General features: G+C 42.2%; 1 protein-coding gene across 1 annotated transcript in view; it reads right to left on the bottom strand.

The window, feature by feature from the left end:
* Window positions 1-27,617, bottom strand: part of DDX10 (DEAD-box helicase 10) — a 171,635-nt gene that overhangs the window by 15,081 nt on the left and 128,937 nt on the right. The window lies entirely within an intron of this gene.

Raw genomic sequence — 27,617 nt, 5'->3', positions numbered from 1 at the left:
TTTTTATTGAGAACGCAGGAAAGGGAAACGTGAGGAAGTCCAGATGGTTATGGAAAATATGTATGAAAAATTGTGTTTTTCTCTTTTTTTTCTTTTCTCTTTTTATATATAGTTGATAGTTATGTCTTTTGTGTTTGATATATGCTTGGTTATTTTCTTTTTTCAGAAAACTTAATAAAAAATATTTTTTTAAAAAAATAAAAAAAATAATAAAAGGACCGAAGAGGAACAAAGTGGCTATGGGCTCCTCCCCAAGAGACCTCATGTTTGCACCAAGCCATGGTTCAGTTTGGTGCTACAACCTCCATCCTGCTCATTCACATAGCACTAAACCATGGTTTAGCACTATGTGCAAACCAGCCCATTATGTACTGCTACTCCCCTCGGGGATCCTTGAAAAAGACATGATGTTTGTCCAAATCTACCACTGATAGTTATGATGGGCACTTTGCTAGCATATGCTAATGTTAAAAAGAAGAGTGTTTTACCTACATCTCTTAATATTTAAAGAACTTTTTTTTTTTTTACAATAACTATCTCTTTCCCGTGGCCTTAATCTCTGATTACAAGATCTTTTTTTAGAAAACTTCATTTCAATCAACTTGTTTTTATTTACTAGTTTTCCATCCCTCCAAAGCAGCCCAATAAAACAGCAAGACAGTACAATAAAAACGCATTCACCCCCCTGTTAACTGCTTTTATATTATTATGAACAAGCAGAGCCAACAACACAGTAATTTTGTGCTTTTCTTGCAAAGTTCCTCTGGTTGACCTTTGGAGTCAGGGAGAGCGCAAGGGGACATGGAGGTGAATTATGGTTTTGACACCCCTGCAAGAGTCCTTTACTGCTTCCCCAAAAAACTCTCTTGTGCTATTTTAAAGGTCACAGAGAAAGAGGAGGAGGAGGAGGAAATCAGATTTATTATAAAAAGCCAATATATAAAGTTGGGTGGGGGGCAGTTAAGCCTGGAACATTCACTCTCAACAAACAACAGTAAACCATGGCTCATAATGATCAATAAAACCAAGAGATAGATTCACGTTACACAGCAAACTACCAAAAAGAGAGGGAGGGAGGAGTGGGGGCAGGGGAACAAAACAGACAGATGCCTTGCTGAGGGCAGCTTGACAGATTGGTTGCTTGGTCTTCTTCCTTCTTCCCTACCAACCGTAGAGATGCATGTGTGAAGTACAACGCCACAGCTAATTTTGTCACCTGGCATTCTGGTTACAGTGCAGGTGCAAAGCAAGCGAAAGTATCTGCTTTCTCACTGGTGTGATGAAGTGTCACACTTCCTACGTCCACCTCACCACAAAACGCAGAGAGAGTTTAAAAAGAAAAGAGCAATGTGCAAAGAGGGAAATGCACCCAAGACAGAACTCTGCAGACAAAACGACAAAGATTTATAGAGATGAGATATTCGTTCACCTCAAAGTCACTTCTGTTGAATGAATCTTTTGCCAAACAGAACACAAGAGGAAAAGATGCTGCCTGAAATATGGCAAGTTTAGTGTGGCGGGTTCATTATGGCTATATAAGCTACTGTATAGTTCAGCCTTTGCCAACATATGCTCACCGGACATTTGGGAGTAAAGCTCCCATCAGACCCAGCCAGGACAGTCCTATTTTGTTGGCAGAGGCTACTATAGTAGAAAAAGACACTTGTATTTATTCTGTTTTTCTCCATATTGGTATTTCTTTACATCTGGTAATCATCATCATCTGTATGGCATAAGCCCCCTGCCCCCATGGTTTTTCAAGATCGCTCAGAGTAGGTTTTAGTTGCCCTCTGTGATGCTATCACATTATCACTACATGACCCTTGTGACTAGACCAGGAAGCATTGACCTTGCTCTAAATCAGTGTTTCCCAAACATGGGTCTCCAGCTGTTTTTGAACTACAATTCCCATCATCCCTGGACCACTGGTCCTGCTAGCTAGGGATGATGGGAGTTGTAGTCCAAAAACAGCTTGTTGGGAAACACTGCTCTAAATAATCTTTGCTTGCCCTCAGTGACATTAGCAACAGCGAACTGCGATGGGCTCTGGAGCATGTCAGCAAATAATTCCTGACTGGCTGGAATCACCGCTGGAAGACAAAAGAACCCCTAAAGCTGATAGGGGTAACGGGCAAGAATGATGTGTGAAAGCATTTACCTATTTTAAGGTTTTGCTTTTTTAAAAAAATTGGAGAAAATATTCTGATATCTTCAGGAAGCATTGCTTTCAATCAAAAAATTAAGATAGCTGAAAAGCCATTGCAGGTCTCTTCAATAAAGAGTTGACAAAATACTTTTATCGTGCAATTTAGAACCTTTGCAACGTTGACATCCTGTTTTGAAAACTAATTTGCACTGACTTCAGTGGAATCTACGTTCAGATAAACATGATCAGAGTAATAAGTCTAAGCTTTATGAGGACCTTCCCAATCTATTGTATAACAAAATACAGGATGCTGAAAAACAAAGCTCTTTCTTCTCTAATGCCTCATTCTGATGAGATTCAGTAAGATTAGGGAAACACAAAATATGACAAAACTGACAAGTAAAGACATGGAAACAAAATGCAGAGAGAAATTATCTTCCTTTTAAGGCAGAAAAGCATAACCACCCAGAGCCTAAATCTTTCTTATTCTTCTTCCACATTACACAAAATGTACTTGACGTGCCTACATTCTCTTATCTCACACACCCTTTTGTCACTTTCAAGGTTCACGGCAGTCACGGCTGTCAGCCCATGTACAGAACGTAATTCTCAAAAGTAGTCTCTTGTGTTCAAACATTTCAACACATCAGCCTCCTTCAGGGAGCTCAATATCTGCCCCTTGGGGAAATGTGTGCACAAGAGAAATGGGTTTATATAACTTTTATGGAACTTCTCAGTAACTTTGCTTACATTGCAGTTGGAAGAAAAATGATGCAGAAAATGCTACATTTTCCTCTCTTTTTCGGTGCTAAGAAAACCCATTAAGGAATACTGTATGGATAAACAATATCTGGGAAGAGTTACTTGTAAAAGGACTAATGTTAACCGGTGGATTGTTTTTTTAAACTGCTTTGTTTCTTTATACAACAAATTCCCTATGCCATATGACAAACTTATAGCTCTCATCAATTGCAAAAGGTGATGTGTATCTTTAAACCCTAAACAGTTTGCATCCCAAACACCTGCAGTAGTGCCTATTCCCAAATCAACTTGCTTATATTCTAATATATTCTGCCAGGGCCCTTCTCCATGTACCTTTTCCATCAGATTGATTTGTGCCCTGATCATTCCCCAAAGAGGTTTATTTAGCACCAATGTTGCAATAGTTTAGATACAGGGCAAAACATTTTCCTTTATCTGCATATTTCAATAGATTTTAATTCACTGCATCTGACAAAATCTTAATCTGCTTTAAGATTTTATTCTCTTTCTTTTAACCTTGTTTTTTGTGTATTACTTTACTCAGTGTGTGGCACATTAATCAACCTTCTTGTGTTTTATACAGCTGAGTTTTATCTTCAACAGATATGTAGTTTTCTGACCCCTTGTGACTTGGAAAATACACTTGACTTTTCAAAGTCCTTAAACCAAGGAAAATAAATTCAATTAAAAAAAACCCTCAACAACATAAAGTTTAAATATCTAATTTCACACTATGGTTTTGACCTTTGGGATTAAAAAATGAGGGTTCTTCCCCCTCTCCGCCTGAAGTCCTCCTATGTTGGCTCTGAACATAAAATAAGGATGGCTCATGGCAGTTACTGAAAATGTCACACGCAACATGAAATTTAAAGTTTAGCGTGGCAAGCTATGTGTTATATACTGGAGGTCCGAAAACCATTTTTCCCAAGAGAGTTTGGAAGTAATAAACTAAGCTCCTGAATATTCAAACAGCACACTTCCAGATACTGATTCATTATGGGCCAGTGTCATGGCGCCTAACCTCAATAGGGGCTGCAATTCCACAAGTATATAGGGTAGAGACTACTCCATACAGGGGAGAACCTTCAGTATGTTCTCCCATATCCTTACCCTTGTCCTCGGACTCAGAATAAGAGTCCCCAACAGCACCTGAGCCTCCCCAACCTTGCAGGGGCTGATGGGTACAAAACCAGGTACGTGTGACTTAAAAACATGGCTTCAAGCTCTTTGCTGAAGCAACATCTCTTTACAGCTGCACTGGGGAAAGGACTTAGCACAACTTTGCCTGCAACAGTCCCAGGTTTAGCCCCTGATATCTTCACATAGGGCTGGGCACAAACTTTTCTCTGTAGAGCTGCTGCCAGTCAGTCTGGACAGTCCTGAGCTGTATGGGCCAAAGGCCGAACTCAGTGTAAAGCAACTTCCTATGTTCGCAGGAGAAAGAGTTCCAGCCAGCAGGACCCACAAGGAACTTCCGCTGGTCTTGACTTAATAAGACATATACTTAAAAAGATGCGACCTGATAGGTAACCCTGCCTGCCCAGGAGACATTCAACAGGAGTGCGTCCACTTCCCCTGCAACCTTCAAACCTCAGCAGAACAAAATCTTCAAAAATTGAGCCAAAAGTTTCTGGAGGATATAGTAATTTATAATTCTGAATATACAGGCCTTCCCCCCCCATTTACACGCGATCAACTCACACGCAACCGTGTATATGCACAGCACCAGGAAATAAATTGTTACATGCCTGTATAACAAAAATATCTGTTTTACTATGGAGAAAAACAAGCTGACCAGATCAACCCTCAGAACATATTTGGACAAGAATTCCTATATCTGAAATATGTGTGAGATCAAAGTCTTTGGTTTGCGTGTGACCTTCCTGAATCCCCAATAAGAAATGTATGAGCAGGAAGCATTGCTCACAGGGTTCCCTAAATGTTTCCATGGAATGCATTTGCCTGGACCACTTTAGCTTGAAAACCAAGCCCTCCATGGTTGTTCACAGCCACCACTGAAACGTCCCATTTGTGATTCCTCTAACCACCATAGTAAACTCTCATTTAGAGGTCAGCCAGTATACAAACTGCTGCCAGAAAGCTGTTTTTGTGCATAGCATAGTCCACATATTACAGTTCTCCATGCAAATGTGACCCTCTTGTAATGTGTGACCCGTCCCCACATTTACAGAAGGTCACTTTCATCTCTCTCTTTTTAATGCAGGTATTAAAGTTGTCTCTACAGAATACGGTAGTCTATGAAACACCAATTTTTCATCTGCTAGCACATTACGTTTCCAAGCTGCTCATTCATTTGTCTCTTTATTACAGGAATACTTGACAAATCCTTATACTGTGTAAAGAGTGTAACTTATCTACAGCAAGCAAGATGAAATACATTCTGTGATTGATGACTTGTGTCTAGCTTTCATAAAAATAGGAAACAAGGCTTCTCAACTCCTAGAAGATTACATTTGGGGACAATGCGGATAAGAGTGATCAAACCAAAGGGCTGTTGAGGCTGCAGTTATTAATGCTATATATTATATTTCAAGTGTTATGCAATTGAAACATCTTAAATTAATTTAGTGAAAAGTAATGATATCTGATACAAGACTTTGTTTGTTTTATTCTTCATATACCTTCCCTGTAGTTATCTGTCAAGTCTGCCAAGGAAATCTGTCACAGATGGAAAACAAGTAAATATTTGTCTCAATTTGGTAGGGGAAATGGAAAATGCAAACTATTATGTACCAGTCTGGCCTCTACCATTCTTTGGCCATCTGGGCCTATTTTCTCAGGTAGGTCTTGGAGAATACATTACATTGGTGCTCCACCATCTCCTTTGTACCATCACAACATCTAGGATGACCTGAAAGGTGCCTTCTCCACTATACAGTAGACCAGTGTTTCCCAACCATGGGTCTTTAGCTGTTTTAGACTACAACTCCCATCATCCCTAGCTACCAAGACCAGTGGTCAGGGATGATGGGAATTGTAGTCTGAAAACAGCTGAGGACCCAAGGTTAGGAAACACTGCCACAGACACATCCATTCTGAACAGCAAGAGCACTTAAGAGCACATTTTCAGTATCTGCCCCACAACCTACGAGGCCACCTTATTCTACACGTGCCCACTCAACCGCTTTGGTCAGCGGAATTGGCACTACTAAAGGTGGCCACATAATACCTGTTTCACATTTGTAAGATCTCGATCATTTAGGCTGACAGCGCTTACACTAGGGAACTTAAGACTGCCTATTGAGATCAAGCAGCTGCCTATTCTATTTTTAGACTAGTATGAACATCCAACAAATCAAATAAATACGCACATGTCCTTGCACATGCAAACAGAACAAATATGAGACACTAAGGCAGGACCCACTTGCGGAACGCAACTCAGAGATCCAGTGAGTGTGATCAGTGTTAAACCAGCAGAGGTGCCATTTATGTTCGGGTTGAAATTATGCTTACTCCAACAGAATCCTGCACTGGGAATGCGGAAGAGACAGGAGTGAAACTCACTTGTTTTTCTTTAGAGTCAGTTTATGAACACCATCCCAATGTAACTAGGCTTGCATTTGTTTGTGCTCAGCAGAGAATGGTAACACACATAAGTATGATAACATGTGTAAAGCTTGGTTTCTGGAGATAAGCTCCATCTCGCAAACGCGTCTAAATGAGATGTCTCCAACCTATTCAGCCGTTTGTTGTTTTTGTTGCTTTTAAAAATCTCAGTCATTTCCTGAAATATCTAGGTTGGACTACTTGTATAAGTGTGCACATTACTAGCTAACAAGTAGCTTTGTTCTGAGTAATTGAGCTCGGAATTCTTTTCTTTTCTTATTTTACCAAAATGAAATAATGTGTTCCCAAAAAGTTATTATCCATGCAGGAAAGAAAATACTGAGGTAAAAAAACCTAACCATTTGTGGTTTACATGAGAACTCAACTGTAATCTCCAAAAGGCAGGAGGATAGCATGAAATTATGATGTATATACAGTGGTGCCTCACAAGACGAAATTAATTCGTTCCGCAAGTTTTTTCTTCTTGCGAGTTTTTCTTCTTGCGAAGCACGGTTTCCCATAGGAATGCATTGAAAATCAATTAATGCGTTCCTATGGAAACCGACTTCAGACCAGGTCCGGGGACAGTCTGTCCCCCGACCTCTTCTGAAGGCTGGGGGGGGGGGGCAAGGGCTTTTCTTCCCACCCCCAGCCTTCAGAAGGCTGTTCTGAAGGCTGGTGGTGGGAAGAAAAGCACTTTTCCCCACCTCCCGCCCCGCAAGCTCCGGGGACAGGAGGGCTTTGCTGCCGACCGTCAGCATTTTAAAAGCCCCCGGGACAGCGGAGGTCTTCTGAAGGCAGGCGGTGGGCGAAAGTCTTTGCTCCCCCCCCGCCTGCCTTCAAAAGCTGTCCGGGATAGCGGAGAAACGCGCTGCGCTTCTCCGCTCTCCCGGGAAGGCAGGCAGGGGGGAGCAAAGACTTTTGCCCCCCGCCGGCCTTCAGAAGAGGTCCAGGACCTCTTCTGAAGGCCGGCGGTGGGCAAAAGTCTTTGCTCCCCCCCCCGGCCAGCATTTCCCTATGGGCTTTCTTCTTGCGAAGCAAGCCCATAGGGAAATTCGTCTTGCGGAACGACTCAAAAACAGAAAACTCTTTCGTCTTGCGAGTTTTTCGTTTTGCGAGGCGTTCGTCTTGCGAGGCACCACTGTGCACCTAATTAATTCTCAGTATTAATCTGGATTTTACCATTAACTCAGATCTTATTAAGTAGTGACTCTTTACTGCAGTTGAAAAGTGGGAGGCAGCCAAAACTGGAAAAAGACCAAACAAAATCCATCCTGAATGTTATCTTATATCGCTTTTTACTGTTGTTGTTCAACCCAAAGAAACAGTGTAGAGATTCAGCGACAGCTGGGGGAAAAAGGACAATTTAATAAGTGTCTGGGAGATTTAGATTTCCCAACAGAAAGTCACTTGGGAATTGAACCACATTTCAACATTGACTTGTTAAAGTCATCTCAAACATTTCTTACTTGAAAAGGGTATATGTGGGCTGGTACAGGACTGTCAAAAAAAGAAAAGGATGCCCAAGTGGAAGTAAACAACAGCTTGCTTCTCTTGAGTGTGGGATGAAATGATCATGGAATATCTAACACCAGTGCTGTTTTTCTAGAAAAAGAGGTGATGGAGCTCACCATCAACTTCTCCCTTGTTCTCTTAGAATGGTAATAGCGCCCACCTGAGAGGTGTTGGACCTGAGCTCCGGTGAGCTAAGCTGGGAAAAAGGCTATTTAAGTTAACAACAACAAAAAGTTAAGCAAGCGAAAAACTCTTCCCCTCTCACAAAATGGGAAATATTCAGTATGGATCTTCTGAATAATCCAATACCCACCCAAAGCAATGTTTATATATTGTGACAAAGTAAAGAGGCGAGGGAGAGTTGTGTTTTCATCATCAGTTACTGAATGCCTATAATTTTGTTAATAACTATTCACCAAAAAAAAATGTCTCCCCCCCCCCCTTTAAAAAATGAAATTGAACTTTCTAAAACTGGATGATGAACTGAAATTTATCTTGGAACTGCATGGACAAACACACTTGGGTGCTTAAACTAGACCAGGGGTCGGCAAACTTTTTCAGCAGGGGGCTGGTCCACAGTCCCTCAGACCTTCTGGGGGGCCGGACTATTTTTTTTTGGGGGGGGGGGATGAACACATTCCTATGCCCCACAAATAACCCAGAGATGCATTTTAAATAAAAGCACACATTCTACTCATGTAAAAACACGCTGATTCCCGGACTGTCCGCGGGCCGGATTTAGAAGGTGATTGGGCCAGATCCGGCCCCTGGGCCTTAGTTTGCCTACCCATGAACTAGACTATCAACTAGCCATGATAGCTATGCTCTACCTCTGTGGTCGGAGGCAGCAGGGGGAGAGTGCCCTTGTCCTGCTTAGGGGTTTCCTACAGGCATCTAGTTGGCCACAGGGTGCTGGACTAGATGGGCCAATGGCCTGATCCAGCAGCCTCTTCTTATGTTCTTAAGTAGTTACAAGAACAGATGCTGTTGTATGAACAACAGACTTGGCCTCAACAGATACAGTGCTTCTAGAGGGATGTTTCCACAGGTTTAGCATGCCTGATACATTGGGCTCATTAAAATAATAGTAGTAGTAATAATAATAATAATAATAATAATAATAATAATAATAATTCTTGTGCACCTGGAGGTCTCCCTCAATTCAATGGATCTATTTGCATGCACTGCAAAGCCAAGGTGAATGGTTTAATTAAACTGTAATGTGGCACAAGCCATAAGTACATGCAACAGAAGTGCTTCCATTTTGCTCCTCCCTTCATTCAACCAGCAACAACAAACCATGTGTCTTAGCCAGCACTCCTGGTTTGTTTATTTCCAATCAAGCCACAATGCGAAGCCAAGGTGTGTTCTTGGTTTCCCGCATACAGCTTGGGCACGTCATGGTTGCAACAGACCACACACATTAGCTTAAACTTACGTTAAAATGTGATTATCATTGTTAGTTCAATTTATTAACTGCCCATAATCTTAAGGTCCCAGGGCGGGTTACAACAATATAAAATACAACATTAAAAACAGTTTTAAGAAACGCAACATTACTAAACATGTGACTGTGAATAACTGGGGTGGTCCTGAAAATATACAGCTCAGGTGTTAATGACCAGGGTAAAGAGAGAAGTTTTCAGCATTTTCTAAAAATTGTCTAGTGAAGTTGCCAGTTGCACCTCTGTGGGGAGGAAGTTCTACAACTTAGGGGCGGCCACAGAGAATGTTTCTGTGGGGGTGCAACTACCAAGAGAACTCCCTCTGTCAATCTTAGCACCCAAGTGAAAAATAGGGCCAAAGTACCGTGCTGCTGACTGCTACCAGCTGAGAAAGACTGGCAGAGTCAACAAGATGGCACGGCAGCAGAAGTCCCCTTCATGCATTAATCATACGCTGAAAGAGGCTGCAGGGTTACATTGAATATGCACCTTTCCAGCTAATAAGGATAACCTACAAACCTACAGGCATTTGGCAGAATGAATATATATATATATATATATATATATATATATATATATATATATGAATGAAAGATAGAGAGCGCACACATATGTGAACAGCATGGATTTGTCAAGGGATGCTACAGCTCTTCATAGAATCATATAATTTCAGAGTTGAAAGGGACTACAAGAGTCATTTAGTCCAACCCCCTACAATTCAGGAATCTTTTGCCCAAAGTGGGTCCATGGCCGTGAGATTAAGAGTCTCATGCTCTTCTGACTGAACTATCCCAGCAGCCTTCATATTATGCTGCACTGGGATAAATAGTAAATAGGAGCTTGTAGCTCCTCTATCTACATTTTCCTAAGACGTCCTGCCATTTTGCTACATATAAGAAGCTTGATAAAGACACAGCACTGTGGTCAGATCTCATTTTCCCTGCATTATTTTTCAAACTGGATTTTTTTTTTTTATAGCACTGTTAAGAATATGGTATGTTTGTATTTGGAGAATATGCAACTTTCCCTCTCCAGGATAATCATTATGTCAATTTCTCATACTTCCTCTCTATCCCCCAACCTTTTTCAATCCCAAAGCTTGCATTAGTTTGCATAAGAAATACTGGGGAAGATTTTGATTTGCCAAAGGATGTTTTATTTGGCAGCTACATATACAAATTGCAGACTGTAAGGTTTGGAAATAATGAGAACTGAAATGAAATAACCTTCCTGCATTTTAAACATGGCCACTGAACTTAAACAAAAACTAAATCTGGGGTAAACATTTATCCCTGGTACTGGCTCCTTTTACATAGCAGCAATTCCGATGTCTGGAATAAAGTTGAGAACATTTTAAAGCAGAGAATGTTTTAAAGATAACTTGTAATTTTATGAAGATCTGCACTATGCAAAAATAAACAGCCTGGAATAAATCTGGTGAGCTTTTATCACCTAACCAGTCTTAAATCTCTTCTTCAGGCATTGAAGAAACCAAACAGGAAGCCTTCGCCCTTGAAAATCTCAGCTTCATTTAAAAAGGAAAAGGGGGAGGGAATGTCTCTCACATATGATTATTCAATGATCATTATAACTGCTGTGTGTACCAATAATTAATTCCTCCCCTCAAATCACGCTTGAAGCATATAACATATTTAGGCCATACGCCCAAATTTTCTCAGACATTACTGGGATTCCAAAGGCAGAATTGACATCCAGGTGGAATTTCAGAAAGGCGGCACCTTGTCCTGGATCTTAGGCAAGTCAATCAAAAAATTGTGGTTTTTTTTGGGGGGGGGGGCAAAGCTCAACCATTTTGGTGGTTTCATTTAAAAAAACCTAACATGACTTTTTGAAATATGACAACCCTAACTTATTGGGCTCAATTTCACGTCTAAGGTTTTTTCCCCATAATTTTGTTTGATTTGCATTTGGTATAATGTTCATGAAATGAAGTACTAACAAGAATTCATTCAAAGCAACAGCAAGCTATTACTTGACTTTGGAACACATTTTTAAAAGAAAAGCCTGACTAGCTTTTCAGACCCCCTTTAACTGAATAACTTTCTAAAGAAATGCCTGAAGCAACTGATATTATAGTCAAAGTCCTGGTTGTTCTGTTATCTTTTACTCCATGAAGACCCATTTATCCTAAATAGAACCCAATAAGGCAGACATGTATGTACAAAATGATTTTTTTTAATGTGATCCTATGATGAATTTTTGCAGGTAGCTCTTAGAAATATTAAATAATCAATAAAATTTTTGGATTTTTTAATCATATTAATTTTTGATCACTATTTAAATTTTTAAATTTTATAACTTAAATTTAAAATTTAGTGTAAGTTCATTATGTGACAAAAGGGACGCAGGTTGCGCTAGAACTTGCTGATCAGAAGGTCAGCGGTTTGAATCCCCGCGACGGGGTGAGCTCCCGTTCCTCGGTCCCTGCTCCTGCTAACCTAGCAGTTTGAAAGCACGTCAAAGTGCAAGTAGATAAATAGGTACCACTCCGGTGGGAAGGTAAACGGCGTTTCCATGCGCTGCTCTGGTTTGCCAGAAGCAGCTTAGTCATGCTGGTCACATGACCCGGAAGCTGTACGCTGGCTCCCTCGGCCAATAAAGCAAGATGAGCGCCGCAACCCCAGAGTCGGCCACGACTGGACCTTATGGTCAGGGGTCCCTTTACCTTTACCTCATTATGTGACATATCATATGAAAGGCAATGAAGTCCTAAAGAGATTGTTTTGACGTATCCTAATCATGGGCTGAGCTTGTAAGGCTTTTGCTTAGTCTGTCAAGAGCAAAATTGTCATTTAAAAAAATAATAATCAAACCCTCATAACTCAAAAACGGGATGAAATAAAAAAATTATAATTTTAGATTTGCACTTAGTTTTGATCATTCAACAAGTGTACAGAATATCAAGAAAATTGGATGACATGAAGTAAAAAAAGTTGGATCACTTGATATGGAATGTCTGAATAGAAGAAATGGCAAGGACTGTACTTGTGAGAAAAAACTCCCTTTCCCCAAATATGCTAGGCAACCCAGTTTTCACTGAATGGTATTCCCTCCCCACTGTGAGGACATCATTGCGCTACTGGTACATAAAAAGACAGAGCACTCTAGGAACCAAAACAAAAGAAAATCTCGTTACCGTTATGATCCATCGGTACTTTGTAATAAAACATTATATGCCCAGCCTTCACCAATCTGCTGCCTTTCAGACGTTTTGGACTACAACTCTTTATTGGCACTAGTCAGTATAGCCTTGCTTAAAAAAATCCTTAAAGTACATAATATTTTTAGAAGGAATCCCCCCCCCCCCCCCGGAAAACTGCTAGAAATACATCGAGTCGCTGGAGTCAATTTGACGGCAAAAGTAACTTGTGTACCTTTCTCCTTGTTCAGAATATCTTCGTGGCAAAATGAACACTTTAAGTGATCAGTGGTAAAAAAAAAAAAAAAAAGAACCAGTCAGTTTTCTCACACATGAAAAATGGTCTCTTGCTGTAATCTAATGAACATCTATCTCTGCTACCCCTGAACGCATGAAACTCATCCCAGCGCCACACAATTTTTATTTCAGCAACTCAGAGACTTGCAATTAAAACAGAGATGAGGTTTTAATAGCAATTTCTCTCAATGGTAATTTTATTCTAGTAGATATGCTCAGACAGACTGACCCAAGTACCCACCTTGTATAAAATTAACTAATATGGTGCGCTCAATCAGAAGAATTAACCATCATGGTGCAGTAAATTAGAAGAGGTTTTATAGCAGTGTAACTAGATTTGATCTATGGCATTTACATGTTGGAATCAAATTATTCTTGCCAGGCACTGTGTTTCCTTATTGTTTTTAATTAACTGTTATTTTATTATTCCACTTGCTTGGGTGCTTTCTATTAGTGTCTGCATAACAAAAGTCACACATTTATTTTGTCAGGAGGACAGTTTGCTATTTTTTAGTTGCACGTTCCTTAATTATGTGCTAACAACATTGCATAGGAAGATGGAAAGATTTTAAAGTATATTCTCTTCATTGGAAATGCATGATTTTCAGAGAGAGGATAAGCACAACATTGTTGAAAACACCTCCTATGTTGATACAGAAAAGTCTGGTTTTACAATTACTATTCATACCGAGAAATGATTTTTCTTAAGTTGATATTTAGACTTAAGGGCAATCACAAAATGATAAGAGAAAAACCTTGGAAATCTCACTCCAACGTGAGCACTTTCATATTCCGTCTATTTTTTCTTTAGGAGGTGGTTCAACTGCTCTGTGCCATTTCAACACTCCACACACCCAAATCTCCACTCTTGTGGCATTTAAGGTCAATTAGATGTCAATGAAAGTGCATAGGGGGTAAATTAGAACAGAAAACAACCTAGGCAAGGTTTCATTGAAAGGGTCTAAATAATTTCAGCCTACAACACAGCAGCTCATAAAAACACAAGAAGCTGCCATAATTATACTGAGTAAGACCATTGGGTGAATAGGCAATCACTGCAAGTTCAAACAACATGTGCATATATATATATATAATTTGGGTTTTTGTTCCCAATATGCATCACATTACACTTGTTTAAACTGAATTGTATTTGCCGTTTTACTGCATGTTTACCATTTTTTGGAAAGAGCCTTTTGATGAGCCTCATTATCTTTTCCTTTTTTTAAACCACCACGAACAACCATCTCACTGCTTGCCCCTAGCTCTAGATCATTTATGAAAAAGTTAGAATGGATAGATCCCAATGCTGATTCTTGGGATCTATCCATTCTACTTCCTGCTTCCCACTTCCTGCTTCCCTGCATTGGGAGAGATGCCCCAACACCTGTGGACGCCGATGGCTGTAAAACTGGCAAAGCCAGGTATCCCAGGTATTATTTAGTTCTACAATTACATAGGAAATGGAATGGATGCCTGTGATCAAATATTCTCCCACATACGCCAAAGAAATGGGCAGAAATCCCTATGATATATAAACCAGTCACTTCAGCGGGCAGAGAAAGAAAGTTTGCAAAGGTCTGAGGTTTCAATATATATTTTTTACTTTTAGCAATTAGACTTTATAAAATTACAGTGGAGTGGAAAGGCCCATCTAGAATTATGTCAAATATAGTTTCTGGGAAAGAAGCCAAGGCTACCCCTGAGCAAAGGCAGTGTTGCCGCTACTTACCATTTTGGTTTAATTGCATTGTAATGCTAGATTCAACAATAAGATTGGGGGCCATTTTAATTTAATGCACAGGAAACTGTTAGTACCAATTTTATCTGTAACAATTGCCAGAATTACATAAACATTATTATTCTAGCATGGAAACAAAACCCTCAAGTTGACACACGGCATCATTTATGCATTGCGAATCTACTGGGAGCTACTTTACAAATATTTTTATGCTTTTGCCAAAGGTGACACAAAGCCACAGACATACTATTTCAGGAAGGGGCCTGCTTTATCAAAGGGGAAAGCCCAGCAGAAGTTCAAAGTACACAAGTGGAGAGTGATATACCTTAGTCCAGGGGACCAAATCAAGGCCTAGCCTGTCTATACCATTAAACAACCATAATTTTATTTTATGTTGTGTTTGTGTGTGCAGAGGACAGCCCTGTGCAGGAGACAGATGGTAGGCTGTTATTGTACAATGCCTTGAGTCTTCCACAGGCAGAAAGGCAATAAATAAGCTTTGTAAGTAAATAAATAATACACAGAGTGAAACACGGAGAGTAATTCTGGTAGGTCAATTTGTATCATTGTTGTCTGACCATATTAAATTGATTGGTTTAACTGAAACGCTTGACATAACTGAAGGCTCTGTGTAGATTTCCGATAATGAAACAAAATTGGAGAAAACAGCCCCGAACCTCTCTTCATGAGAGGAAATTTTTCAGTTAGCACTGAGTCACAGTAAACATACAAGTTTTTTGGTTTCCACATGCAACCTGGAAACATAAACCTCTTAAGAAGGGCCCAAATTTCTGTGCTGAGCAGAGAAAGAGACCTAATAAAGACATGCCTTTTCCCTGACATGTGCTGAGTGAAGCCATTGTTTAAAAAAAAATATTATTAAGGTACATACATAATAAATTATGTAAAGTCATACCTTGGATGCCGAACGCCTTGCAAGTCTAACATTTTGGCTCCCGGACGCCGCAAACTCGGAAGTGAGTCTTCCGGTTTGTGAACGTTCTTTGGAACCCAAATGTCCAATGTGGCTTCCAATTGGGTGCAGGAGCTCCTTCAGCCAATCGGAAGCCAAGCCTTGGTTTCTGAACGTTTTGGAAGTCGAACAGACTTCCGGAACGGATTCCGTTCAACTTCCGAGGTTCCACTGTGCTACATTTTGCATCGTTCAGTTGCAATTCCCTCAATAAATCCTGGGGTCTTTATAAATTCTGTTTCCATCTCTATATTGATTTCCATGAAATCTGAACACCCAAAGGTTGGAAACATGACCACTCAAAGTAATATCCAAGCCACAGCTCCAACAAACGCTACAATGATTTTTTTAATATGCTATTAGAGCTGCATCCAGGGCCGTCTTAACCGTTGGTGCTAGGGGTGCACAGCACCCAGGCGCCAGGCTCTCAGGGGTGCCAGGCCGAGAGTCCGGGGCAAGCGTTGGAGTCTGGGAAAGAGCCGCCGACAGCCAAGCGGAGCAGAGCCCATCGGCGCGCTGCAGGCTCTCCTGCTGCGAACGGCTCTTCCCCGGACTCCAACACTCGCCCCCAAACTCGTGCCAAGCCGCCCACAGCAGAAGAGCCTGTGGCACTCCAATGGGCTCTGCTCTGCTCGGCTGTCAGCTCTTTCCCCAGCTGCATGGCGGCTAACTGTTTCAGTGCCGCGCCTGGAGTGCCGTGTAACGCTGGGGGTGCTGCGTGACACATCCTGTTGCATGCGCTGAGCTGTGGGTTCCTTTGCTGGCTTTTCTGCTGTCGGTGCATGCTCCCAGCACCGCCCAACGTGGGGTGCCAGCGCAGAACAACAGAGAATGCAAGCGGCAGCGGAGGAAACCTCTCCGGATGGGATCCGTCGCTCACCGACAGCGCCTACGGCAGCAACAAATCCGGCCGAATATGAGCACACGGATACTGGCTGGAGATCTTTCCTCCGCTGCTGCTTGCACTCCATGTCGTTCCCTGGGCACTGCGCGGACAGCCGAAACAGTTAGCTGCCATGCGGGGGGGGGGGGGGCAGCGGGTGGACAGCACAGCGACTGTACCACCCAACATTTTGTCCCCCCCCCCAACATGGAACCTGCACTCACCTTCGTACGCCCCTGTGTGTGTGGCGCTAGCACCCCCGCTGGTTGGCGCTGTGAGTCCCTGCATCCCGCAAAAGGTCAACAACTTTGCCCTCCCCAAAGGTCGACACCTCTGGGCAACCTAGGGGTGCCGGGGACTCTTTGCACCCCGGAGCCGCATGTGCTTAAAACGGCCCTTTTAACTGAACCATTTCACAATGTTTGCAGTTTGCTTAAAAGGTGAATTGCTGAGGGAGGAGCATGAAATGAAGCTTAGCAAACAGAAATGTATGTTGGTAAAAGCACTGTCAGGAATCACCTTTACCATTCTGCAAACACCAAAGCCCAAAGTGCCCAAGGACCCAGTGACATTGAAAACTGTAATGTGTGGATTAATCACGTCAGAGATTCAGCCCTAGCTTCCTAGGGACGGGTTCCCACAATAACCACTGCTCATTTTTCAAGCTCCATTAACATGCTATAGCAATTGATGTGAACACAACCTGCCCCCTCAAAAAAGCGTTGCCAGGTTGCATCTGTAGCACCATTTTGTGACTTGCGAAATAGGAGTCTGTAGCACATGTACCGTATTTTTTGCTCTATAAGACTCACTTTTCCCTCCTAAAAGGTAAGGGGAAATGTGTGTGCGTCTTATGGAGTGAATGCAGGCTGCACAGCTCTCCCAGAAGCCAGAACAGCAAGAGGGATCGCTGCTTTTGCTGTGCAGCGATCCCTCTTGTTGTTCTGGCTTTTGAGATTCAGAATATTTTTTTTCTTGTTTTCGTCCTCCAAAAACTAGGTGTGTCTTGTGGTCTTTATAGAGTGAAAAATATGGTATATATGGGAAGACTCCATATTGTCCTCCCATTAAAAAAATTATCTCTCCGCGCACCCCCTCCCCCATCCAGTCACTTAGCAGATAAAATGGAAGCCTGGTGTGCAGCGAGAGAGACACCTTATAGTTCAACTAGGCTATCAGTTGGTTTGATGTAGCAGACAGGAGTTGCATCAGTATAGAGGTGAGAATTGCCTTTCCGCTCCATTCCTCCCTTCCCATTTCATTGTCAATAGCACGCAACTCAAACATTGTAATTAAACCCACAGAAGTTGGTCTAGTAAAAAGTTGCTATCACATTAACTATACTTTTCTTCATGAACAGCAAAACATTAAAGCCAAACACAGCACATTTTTAAAAGGTTTCTGAATAGATTTTATGAGCAGTAACATTTGTAATTGGACAGACTGTCTGAGTTTTTGCTGGATAGTTTTTTTTAAAAAAAATATCACAATGCAGTCATCAGCAGAGTAGCCAACACTGTCTGGCTAGCTACCAACATCCAGATTTTAATATGAATGGTTTATGACTCAGCTACACTGGCTAATTGTTTTATTTTTATATTTATTTTTAGACCTGCAGGATTATGCAAGATGGTGTATTTCACCTTTTATTAGTTACAGTAAAAAGTGACAAATATTAACAGCTTACACAATAGCAGTCTCCATTCATAACTAATTTTCATATGGTGACATAGCCAGTATTGTGTAGCAATTACCTAGTCAGTCTAAGACTAGGAAAAGAGGTGGTCCAGACAAAGGACAAGATGGGTGTGTGTGGGTGGGTGTACACACACACACACACACACACACACACACACACACACACACACCTATGTACAGAAATTGACCAGACTTGCAGTTAATCCTTATTTCAGCACTGGAGATATGATAGATCTTTCATTGCACTCGAGGGAGATTACCTCCTTAGCCTGGGGCAGGGACCCTCAAGTCTGAGGGACAAATGTGGCCCCTCCAGGTCTATCTGGCCCTCACCACTTTTCCTAGATTACCATTCCTCTCCCCAGGCTCTGTGGGGGTTGAAAGGGACTGGAGTCCAACAGTACCTGGAGGGCCATAGGTTCCTCATGCCTGGCTTAGGTGATAAATCACGACCAAGTTGGATAGGAACATTGGGAGAGAATTATCTCTGGTTAAACATTGCATTAGTCTGTAACAGTGCTCATTTGTCTTTTTATCTCCTATACGCAGATAATAATCTTATGTCAAATTTACTAGTTGGCTTATATGAAGAGATATCATGCCAAGAATTTTGAATTATTTTGATACCGTCTCAGACTATTCTAACATTTATACAGGTTTACATTTATCTTCTTAATTCCCTTTTGTATTCCGACCAAGATGGCTTTCAGAAACTTAATTCACCAGAAAGACTGACAGTCAAATGCAATTAGCAATGTGCAAGAATATGAAAAATATTAAGTGAAGGTTACTTGGAAAGGCAATGTTTAATTAATGGCACTGGGAATTGTCTTTCAAATGCATATGAAAAAATACAATATAGCATATTTTCCTGAGCAGACTTGGAACTATATGGCCTTTTCATGCATTTCTTATAAAGAAGTCATATCTCAGACCCTTTGAATCTTAGTTGATTAACTCTGCAGGGTGGACTTTCAGTTAGGACAAAACTGTTCTAAGCAGCACATTGCAAATGAAATAAAACAGATCTTTAAATCATTTTCAACCACCAACAGTAGATGTACGTACAGAGAACAACCCAAACTCTGCCACCACCATTAGGCCACATTTCTTTAACTTCAAAAATATTCTGTTTTATGCCCCAAAACAACTTCAGTGGCAGCAGATCAACCCGGCAGGGTGAAGGGGGTTGTAGCTCAATCCCTGTCATCTCTAGGAAATGCTGGGGTAAGTCCCTGATGAAAACCCCAGAGACCTGCTGCTCATCAGTGTAAAGGTAAAGGGACCCCTGACCATTAGGTCCAGTCATGGCCGACTCTGGGGTTGCGGCGCTCATCTCGCTTTTTTGACCAAGGGAGCCGGCATACAGCTTCCAGGTCTTGTGGCCAGCATGACTAAGCCGCTTCTGGCGAACCAGAGCAGCGCACGGAAATGCCATTTACCTTCCCGCCGGAGCGGTACCTATTTATCTACTTGCACTTTGACATGCTTTTGAACTGCTAGGTTGGCAGGAGCAGGGACCGAGCAATGGGCGCTCACCCCGTCGCGGGGATTCGAACCGCCAACCTCCTGATCAGCAAGTCCTAGGCCCACAGCGCCACCCGCATCCCGCTCATCAGTGTAGATCCTACTAAATTAGATGTACCAATGCACTGACTTCATATAAGGCAGCTTCCTATACCCTTAAGGGCAATAAAGATGACACAGGACAGCATTCACTGCAGCTCTGTGTATTAAGAGGGAACTGGGCAGGTAAGAACCAGAAAAGCCAAAGTATTTATCTGCCTCAAACCATGAAGGGGGGTGAGAATCTCTCTCCAACCAATTTTATTCCATACATTTCACTTTTCTAGGTTTTTTAAACAGAGGTTTGACGGGCATCTGTCAGGGATGTTGGACTGGATGAGCCTTTGTGTCCCTTCCGATGCTACAATTCTATGATATTCCATATGGCGTATCCATTCTATGAAAAGCAGCAGAAAAGGTTACAATAGTTTAAACTTGTAAAATATGTGTTAGTGAGTCACAGGCATCACCTGACAAAACTAAGTTCTACGCAAATACTTATTTTTAGTTTTGAGTAGCATTAGCAATTCCAAATCATGGAAACCGGGGAACTTTGCATTTTTATTTTTAGTCCTTTCCTATCATGACGGTATGTGACTCTATTTAAGGATATTGCTCACCTCAAGGAAAGGTGCCTCCACCAAGCTTCATGCGTGTTATGTTGCTCGTGCACATTGCCTTAGTGAACTAGGAACACCAGAAAGGAGTCGTGTTCTCCTTGGTGGCTCTCATCTTTTGAGGGTGATAATATTGTGAAAAGGTCTACCTATGTTGAGTGCTGAAAGAAAGACTCTATAAGGAAATTATTTCAAAGGCATCTCCTCTATATGTAAAAAGAAAGCACTCAAAATATATATATTATGGGACAAAGAGGTGCAAGGGGGGCTGGTTTTAAGAAAGAAACAACAGTGTAAGTGACACTCTATACAGCTGGTTCAGTGGTCACATTTGCACCACTGCTTAGGAACAATATTAAGAAGCATTAGTGGGAGACATTATTTTTGTCCCGGGCTGAGCATGTGCTCATCAGTACCTGAACAACAACAACAACAACAACAACAGGCAGTATTCAACTAAATAATTGTGTGAGTGGGACCTGAAAACAACTCAGATGTCCAAGGGAAGGGTAACCAGGTGCATCTTCACCTTAAGGTGGAAACTATATAATGAAGGTGCTAGACATATGTACCATTGTGGGGAAGGAATTCCACAACCTAGGAGATTCCACTCCCCGGCTGCCGCCATTCCTGAACTTCTGGTGGTGGTGGAACTGCCAAGAAAGCTCCCTCTACTAGTATTAGGATAATCTTCACCTTCCTGAGCTACTATTTTGCCCTCAGCTCTGACTGGTGGATCTCAAGATCCGATTGGTTTTTTAAAAGAGTAGATCCCGCAAGCCCAAAGTCTGCCTACTCGTGTTTTAGAATGCAGGAACCACCATGATGTGCTGAGTAGAGGCTCCTCCAAAGAATGGTTAACACAGAATGTGTGCCCTGAATACAGAATGTTTGAAGAGCCCCAGCCAAATTCAACAGGCCTTCCTCTGCCTGCACATCTTATTTTTATTTACGTGGCCCTGACATGGAGATGACAGCAAAAGCTGCCAGCCAAACAGCCCACTGGGTGGGTGAGGGGGCTTAATTATTGTTGGGGTGATCAGTCTCAGAAAGAGCCAACTTAAGATCCATTTTCTCCAATCTTGAACTGATGCAGGTTTCGGCTACATATCATAAGCCAGAAGGCACCCCAGCTGCGTAAAATCTGCAGGCTTAGGAAGAGAGCAATCAAAAGCATATATTCAGAGAGGAGAAACGCAAAACATGCGAGTGACACATTATCTTTAGAAATTCTAATCGTAAGTCAAGAAAAACATGACAGGGCAGCAGAACTCTTCCATCTGTTCCCTCCTAAAAGGGCTGATGGGGGGATGTGAGGTAATTGAGTTTTGTAAGGTAGCGAGTCATCTACAAATTTAATATAACAACTGAGACTGTTCCATTCGGAAGCATATGGCTGTTTAATCAAAAACAAAAAAAGTTGTGACTCAAAGCAGTTTAGCTGCTTAGAAATGTATCTGAAGGAAACCAAACAGCCAGGGGTATTATGTTTCCAAATAAGCAGATGCCACTTTTCCATTGAAAAACAAATAGTACGTCAGTGAACTCTGCCATATATTCTGACTCCGAGAGAAAACCAAGGGGGTGGGGGTTCCCTGCTAAGATTGCTTATGAACTACATTCATTACCCTCCCCGGCAAAAAAAAATATGAAAAATGATGGTGGAGGTTTGGATTACAGGTTACTGGTTGTAGACTGGCAGGTATTATGCTTTGGCCTACCCTCAAAATTTGTCTACTATTACTACTAAACCAAATGTACATTGGGTTGTAGGCATTTGTGGCAATTACTTGCAGAATCTGGACCGGGGGTGGGGACACATGACCAAAACAACTAATGTCAGGGGGGGACAGCAAAAATTGCCCTCACTGCAAATGTCCCCCGTTTAAAAGACTCAGAAAGGGGTATTTAAAAACAAACATTGTATGTTCCTCCCCCCTCCCCGTATCGCACAATCAACATTCATTACTGAGATAATGATACTGTGTGAGAGCTTTTAAAAAGAAACTTAATGTTCTTTATGGATTTCCATCCCAAAGAGCAGCTAAATGGTAAATCAATTGTATAAGCATGAGTTGACTCAGGCTACAATTAGTGATCATTCTTTCTTGTCTATAGGTGATCTGCTTTGCTGACACAACTTCAAACGGTCCTGCGCAAACAACCAGTCATTTATGTCAAAGAAGCTCACAAGAGTACCCGTATTTAATGATGCTGCAGTACAGATATGCAAACAACTTCGCCACTCATAAGGAAAGGAGATGGGCAGGAAGACCACTGAAAACAGAATGCGCTATATTAACAATGGAACACCCAGCGAAAAGCTCACAAACGGCAGAAAGAGGGGACAAGGATGTTGGGATTCGCAGGATACTGGATAAGTCTGCAGGCTTCAACAGGATGATGCAATACTCTGCTGGGTCAGAGTGACTCAGCAGGAGTGTGATTAGTGTGATTGGCTATCACCTGTTTTAAAAGGAAAGCCTGTTTAACAGTGGGTGTGGTGGTTGTGCTGTAGTGTGGTGGTGCTGTGGTGGAGAGTATTCGTTTGTAAGTACTCTGTATGGACTGTTTCTTTTGTAAATGCCTGTATATAGCTCACATTAAAAGGACTGCACTGAAAAACCTGGAACTCTTAGTGCTTCGCTGAAAACGCCGCGTGGAATACGCGACAGGGTTATGGGCCCAGCACGCTTCCGCTGCGCAAGAGTACAGGTGGCAGTTATCTAGCCGTGGGTGCTGGAGGTGAGCTGCAGGGATGGAGCAGTCCAGAACTGGCGTGTTGCTGGAGAAGCTGACAGCCACGAACTACAGCATCTGGTCGGTCCGCATGCAACACTTCCTAAAGCGTGAGGGCCTGTGGAAGGTGGTGGAAACTCCACCGCAGCCCCCTGAGGAGGATGAGGACGACGATGAAGAGCTGGCACTAGAAGAGGCCCAGCTTGAAAAGGATGAGAAAGCTTTGGCTACGATCATCCTTGGAGTGGACGACAGCCAGCTAGTCTATGTAGCTGATAAGGTGACGGCAAGTGAGGCGTGGAATGCGCTCAAGGCTGTCCATGTGCGAGAGACAGCTGGCTCACTGATAACACTGACCAGGAGACTGTACCGGTGTCGGAAGAAACCGGGGGACTCCCTGGTAAACCACCTAAAATTCCTAACAGGCTGTTTCCAGGAGCTAGCCTTAAGAGGGAGGCCTGTGGGGGAAGAGGACAAAGTCTTTATAGTCCTGAGTTCCCTTGATGACAGCTATGATATGCTGGTCAACTCCCTCGAGTCGGTAGAGACTGATAAGCTGACTCTGGAATACGTTACCGGACGGTTGTATGCAGAGGAGGACAGGCGTGCAGAGCGAAAGATGACCTCAGCCCAGCTGTTGGAGCATCCCAGAGGGAACAACAGCCGGGAAGAGCAGAGGTGTTGGGAGCCGGAGAAACAGCCAGGAGGAGCTGCTGCAGACCAGCCAGTGGTCAACAAAGTAAAAAGGTGTTTTTGCTGCAAGTCCAGTGGACATCTGCTGCGGGACTGCCCAAGAAAACAACGAAAACAGCAGAAGCACAAAAGGCAGCAGAGGGAGTCTACCGCTTGGGTGTCTGCAGATGGTCAAGAAAATGAAGAGCTGTGGGTTCTGGACAGTGGAGCTTCTCAAACCTTTTGTAAAAGAAAAGGACTGCTAACTGATGCTAGGGCTTCAAACAAAAAACATGTAAGTCTTGCTACGGGCCAGAAAGCTAATGTGGTTTGTGAGGGGGAGGTTGTGTTCCCACAGCTGGGACACACATTCAGGAATGTGTTGTGTGTGCCTAGTTTGCAAAACAATCTCCTGAGCATTCCTGACTTAGCAAAAGCAGGCTTTGAAGTAAACTTTGTGGGAGATCAGTGCCAGATAAAGCAAAATGGGGCAGTGTTGGCAAATGCTAACCTTAGAGCTAATATGTATGTACTGCAGTGTGAGTCTAAGGTTGCGAATGTGCAAAATGTCCCAACCCATGATATGTGTATTCATCTCCTGCACAGGCGTCTGGCTCATGCAAGCTATAAGGTGCTAAACAAAACATTGGAGTTGTGTGGGGGGATAAAAAACATTAAAAGTTGTGATAATTACTTAGACTGCAATATATGCAAGGAGGTTAAAAGCAGGGCTTGCCCAGTAGCAAGAGCAAGCCAGAGAGAAACCAGAAAACCACTGGAGTTGATTCATGCTGATGTAACTGGTCCTTTTCCACCAAGTGTCTCCCACAACAAGTATTGTTTAATCCTAGTGGATGACTATTCTAGATTTGGCTGGGTCTATCCATTAAAGCAGAAGTCTGACGTTGCCCAAACTTTGAAGTTCTGGGTAAGAAGGGTAGAAAGGCAACTTGGCGAAAAGGTGTGCTCTATTCAGACAGACAGGGGAGGAGAGTTTATGGCAAGCTCCCTAAGAAACTGGTTGCGTTCCCGAGGGATTAAACATAGGCTTACCAATGTGGCAACGCCTCAGGAGAACGGAGTAGCAGAGCGTAGGGGAGGTGTCTTGCAGACACAAATGAAAGCATTGTTAGCAGATGCAAATCTTCCAATTAAGTACTGGGCTGAAAGTATTAAGACTGCGAATTATATTGGGAATCGCTTGTGGTCGAGGGTACTAGATGACATACCCTATAAAATTCTCTATAACAAAAGTCCCAGTTTGCAACATTTGAGAATCTTTGGGACAAAGGCGTGGGTTGACATACCTGTAAAGAACCGAAGAAAAGGTGGGAAAAGGGCACAGCAGTTGCTATTTCTTGGGTATGAAAGTGGTACGAAAGCCTATAGGTTTGAAGATGATAAAAATCTTTTGAGTTATAGTCGATCAGCCAGCTTTAATGAGCAAAGAAATTGGCCCAAGATACATGCAAACCTGCTGCCAGAAAAAGTTTTACTGCCGAGCATACCTGATAAGGCAGTTGAAACAAAGCTGAGAATTGGCAGCTCTCCCAGAGAAACTGAAAGGGAGGAGGTGAAGGTTGAGCATTTTTCTCCAGCTGCTAGCATAAAGCAGGGGAGAGAAGAAAGTGCAACAGGGACAGGAGGAGGTAAATCTCCAGAATCAATCCACCCCAAAAGCAGTCCTGAAGGTAGCCCAGGGGGTGAGATTAATGAACCAAGGAGGTCTGCAAGAAGTAATAAAGGTCAACCTCCAGACCGCTATGGGTTCCCAGCCACCATAAACCAGGTTTGTGTAACTGAGCCAGAAAACTTTGAAGAAGTGCAAGAGTTACCTACTCTAGAGAAAGAGGCGTGGTTAAAGGCAATGCAGGCAGAGTACAACTCTCTGCTAAACAACAATGTGTTTGTACCTACAGAATTGCCTAAAGGTAAAAAGCCCATAAGCTGTAAGTGGGTTTTTAAAGTGAAAAAGCTGGCTGATGGTAGTTGTCAGAGGAAAGCCAGGTTGGTTGCAAGGGGCTTTACGCAAAGGAAAATGATACATTATGATGAAGTGTTTGCCCCAACAGCAAAGGCTGAAACAGTAAAATCAGTTTTAGCAATGGCAAGTCTGAGAGGGTTAAAAGTTAATCATTTTGATGTTGCCTCAGCATATTTAAATGCTCCTATTGACGCCGAGGTGTATTTACAGCAAATACCAGGTTATGAGCTGGAAAAAGACAGCATGGTGTTAAAACTGCAAAGGGCACTATACGGTTTACACCAAAGTGCACGTCTATGGCATGAATGCATAGACACAACTTTGAAAAAGATGGGATTCAAACAAAGCCTGGCTGATTCCTGTTTATATTCAGCAATGGTGCAAGGAAGTGTTTGTTATTTACTTTTGTACGTTGATGATATCTGTCTAATAACAACTGCACAAAAGCAAGTGTCTTGGTTTATAAACAGCCTAGGTAACAAATACAAACTGAAGTATTTGGGAGAGATTCAGAATTACTTAGGAGTAGAGGTTCAGAGAAGTGAAAAGGGCGTCTACTCTCTGAGTCAGAAGGAAAAAATTGAAAAGTTGCTGAAGACATATGGAATGGAGAGGGCAAATGAGGTTGACACTCCCATAACTACCCAGTACAAAAATGAACCAGAAGGGCAAAAATGTGAGAATGCAACAGCGTTTCATTCTCTGTTGGGTTCTCTGTTATATTTAAGTTGTTGGACAAGACCCGACATAACATTGGCAGTGCACATGTTAAGCCAAAGAAGTGCAGACCCGGCTCAGAGAGATTGGGTAGCACTTAAAAGAATCCTAAGGTATCTGAAAGGCACAAAAGATTACAAACTGGTGCTGGATACAGGATATGATCAGCAAGTGTATGCATACGCTGATGCCAGCTGGGGGGACAGAGAAAATGGAAAGTCTACCACTGGCTATGCCATATATATTGGAAATGCCCTGGTTCAGTGGAAATCCCAGAAACAAACATTTGTTGCCACAAGTACTTGTGAAGCAGAGTACTCAGCCATAAGTGAATGTGTATCACAAATAGAATGGTTTGCTTGCCTAACAAAAGAGCTTGGAATACCTTCTGAAATGCCAATCACTGTGCTAAGTGACAACATGGCTGCACAACAGCTTGCCAACCAACAGAACTTTAAAAGCAAGAGTAAACATATTGCTATAAGATACGGAAATGTGAAAAATGCTTTGGAAAGAAATGTGTTAAAGGTACAGCACTGTAACACAAAATGTAATGTGGCAGATTTGTATACAAAATGTTTGGATGCTCCTAAATTTCGAGACTTAAGAGAATTATTAGGTCTCAAGCCTTTGACTTAAGGAGGAGTGTTGGGATTCGCAGGATACTGGATAAGTCTGCAGGCTTCAACAGGATGATGCAATACTCTGCTGGGTCAGAGTGACTCAGCAGGAGTGTGATTAGTGTGATTGGCTATCACCTGTTTTAAAAGGAAAGCCTGTTTAACAGTGGGTGTGGTGGTTGTGCTGTAGTGTGGTGGTGCTGTGGTGGAGAGTATTCGTTTGTAAGTACTCTGTATGGACTGTTTCTTTTGTAAATGCCTGTATATAGCTCACATTAAAAGGACTGCACTGAAAAACCTGGAACTCTTAGTGCTTCGCTGAAAACGCCGCGTGGAATACGCGACAAAGGACAGGTCTTACCTCAATCCCACCTCATATTTCATGCTTACACCCATTGCAGCTTAAGATGATTTACCTCTTTAAGGAGCTCTGCACCAAGCAGTGAGCACCACAGCCTTAGAAGAACATGTAAAAAATTATTCAGCTGTTTATACCAACTAGAAGAAGGGAGGCGATG

This window comes from Podarcis muralis, chromosome 4 (genome assembly GCF_964188315.1).
Source record: "Podarcis muralis chromosome 4, rPodMur119.hap1.1, whole genome shotgun sequence".
Classification (NCBI taxonomy): domain Eukaryota; kingdom Metazoa; phylum Chordata; class Lepidosauria; order Squamata; family Lacertidae; genus Podarcis; species Podarcis muralis.
This window is presented reverse-complemented; position numbering and strand designations above follow the sequence as displayed.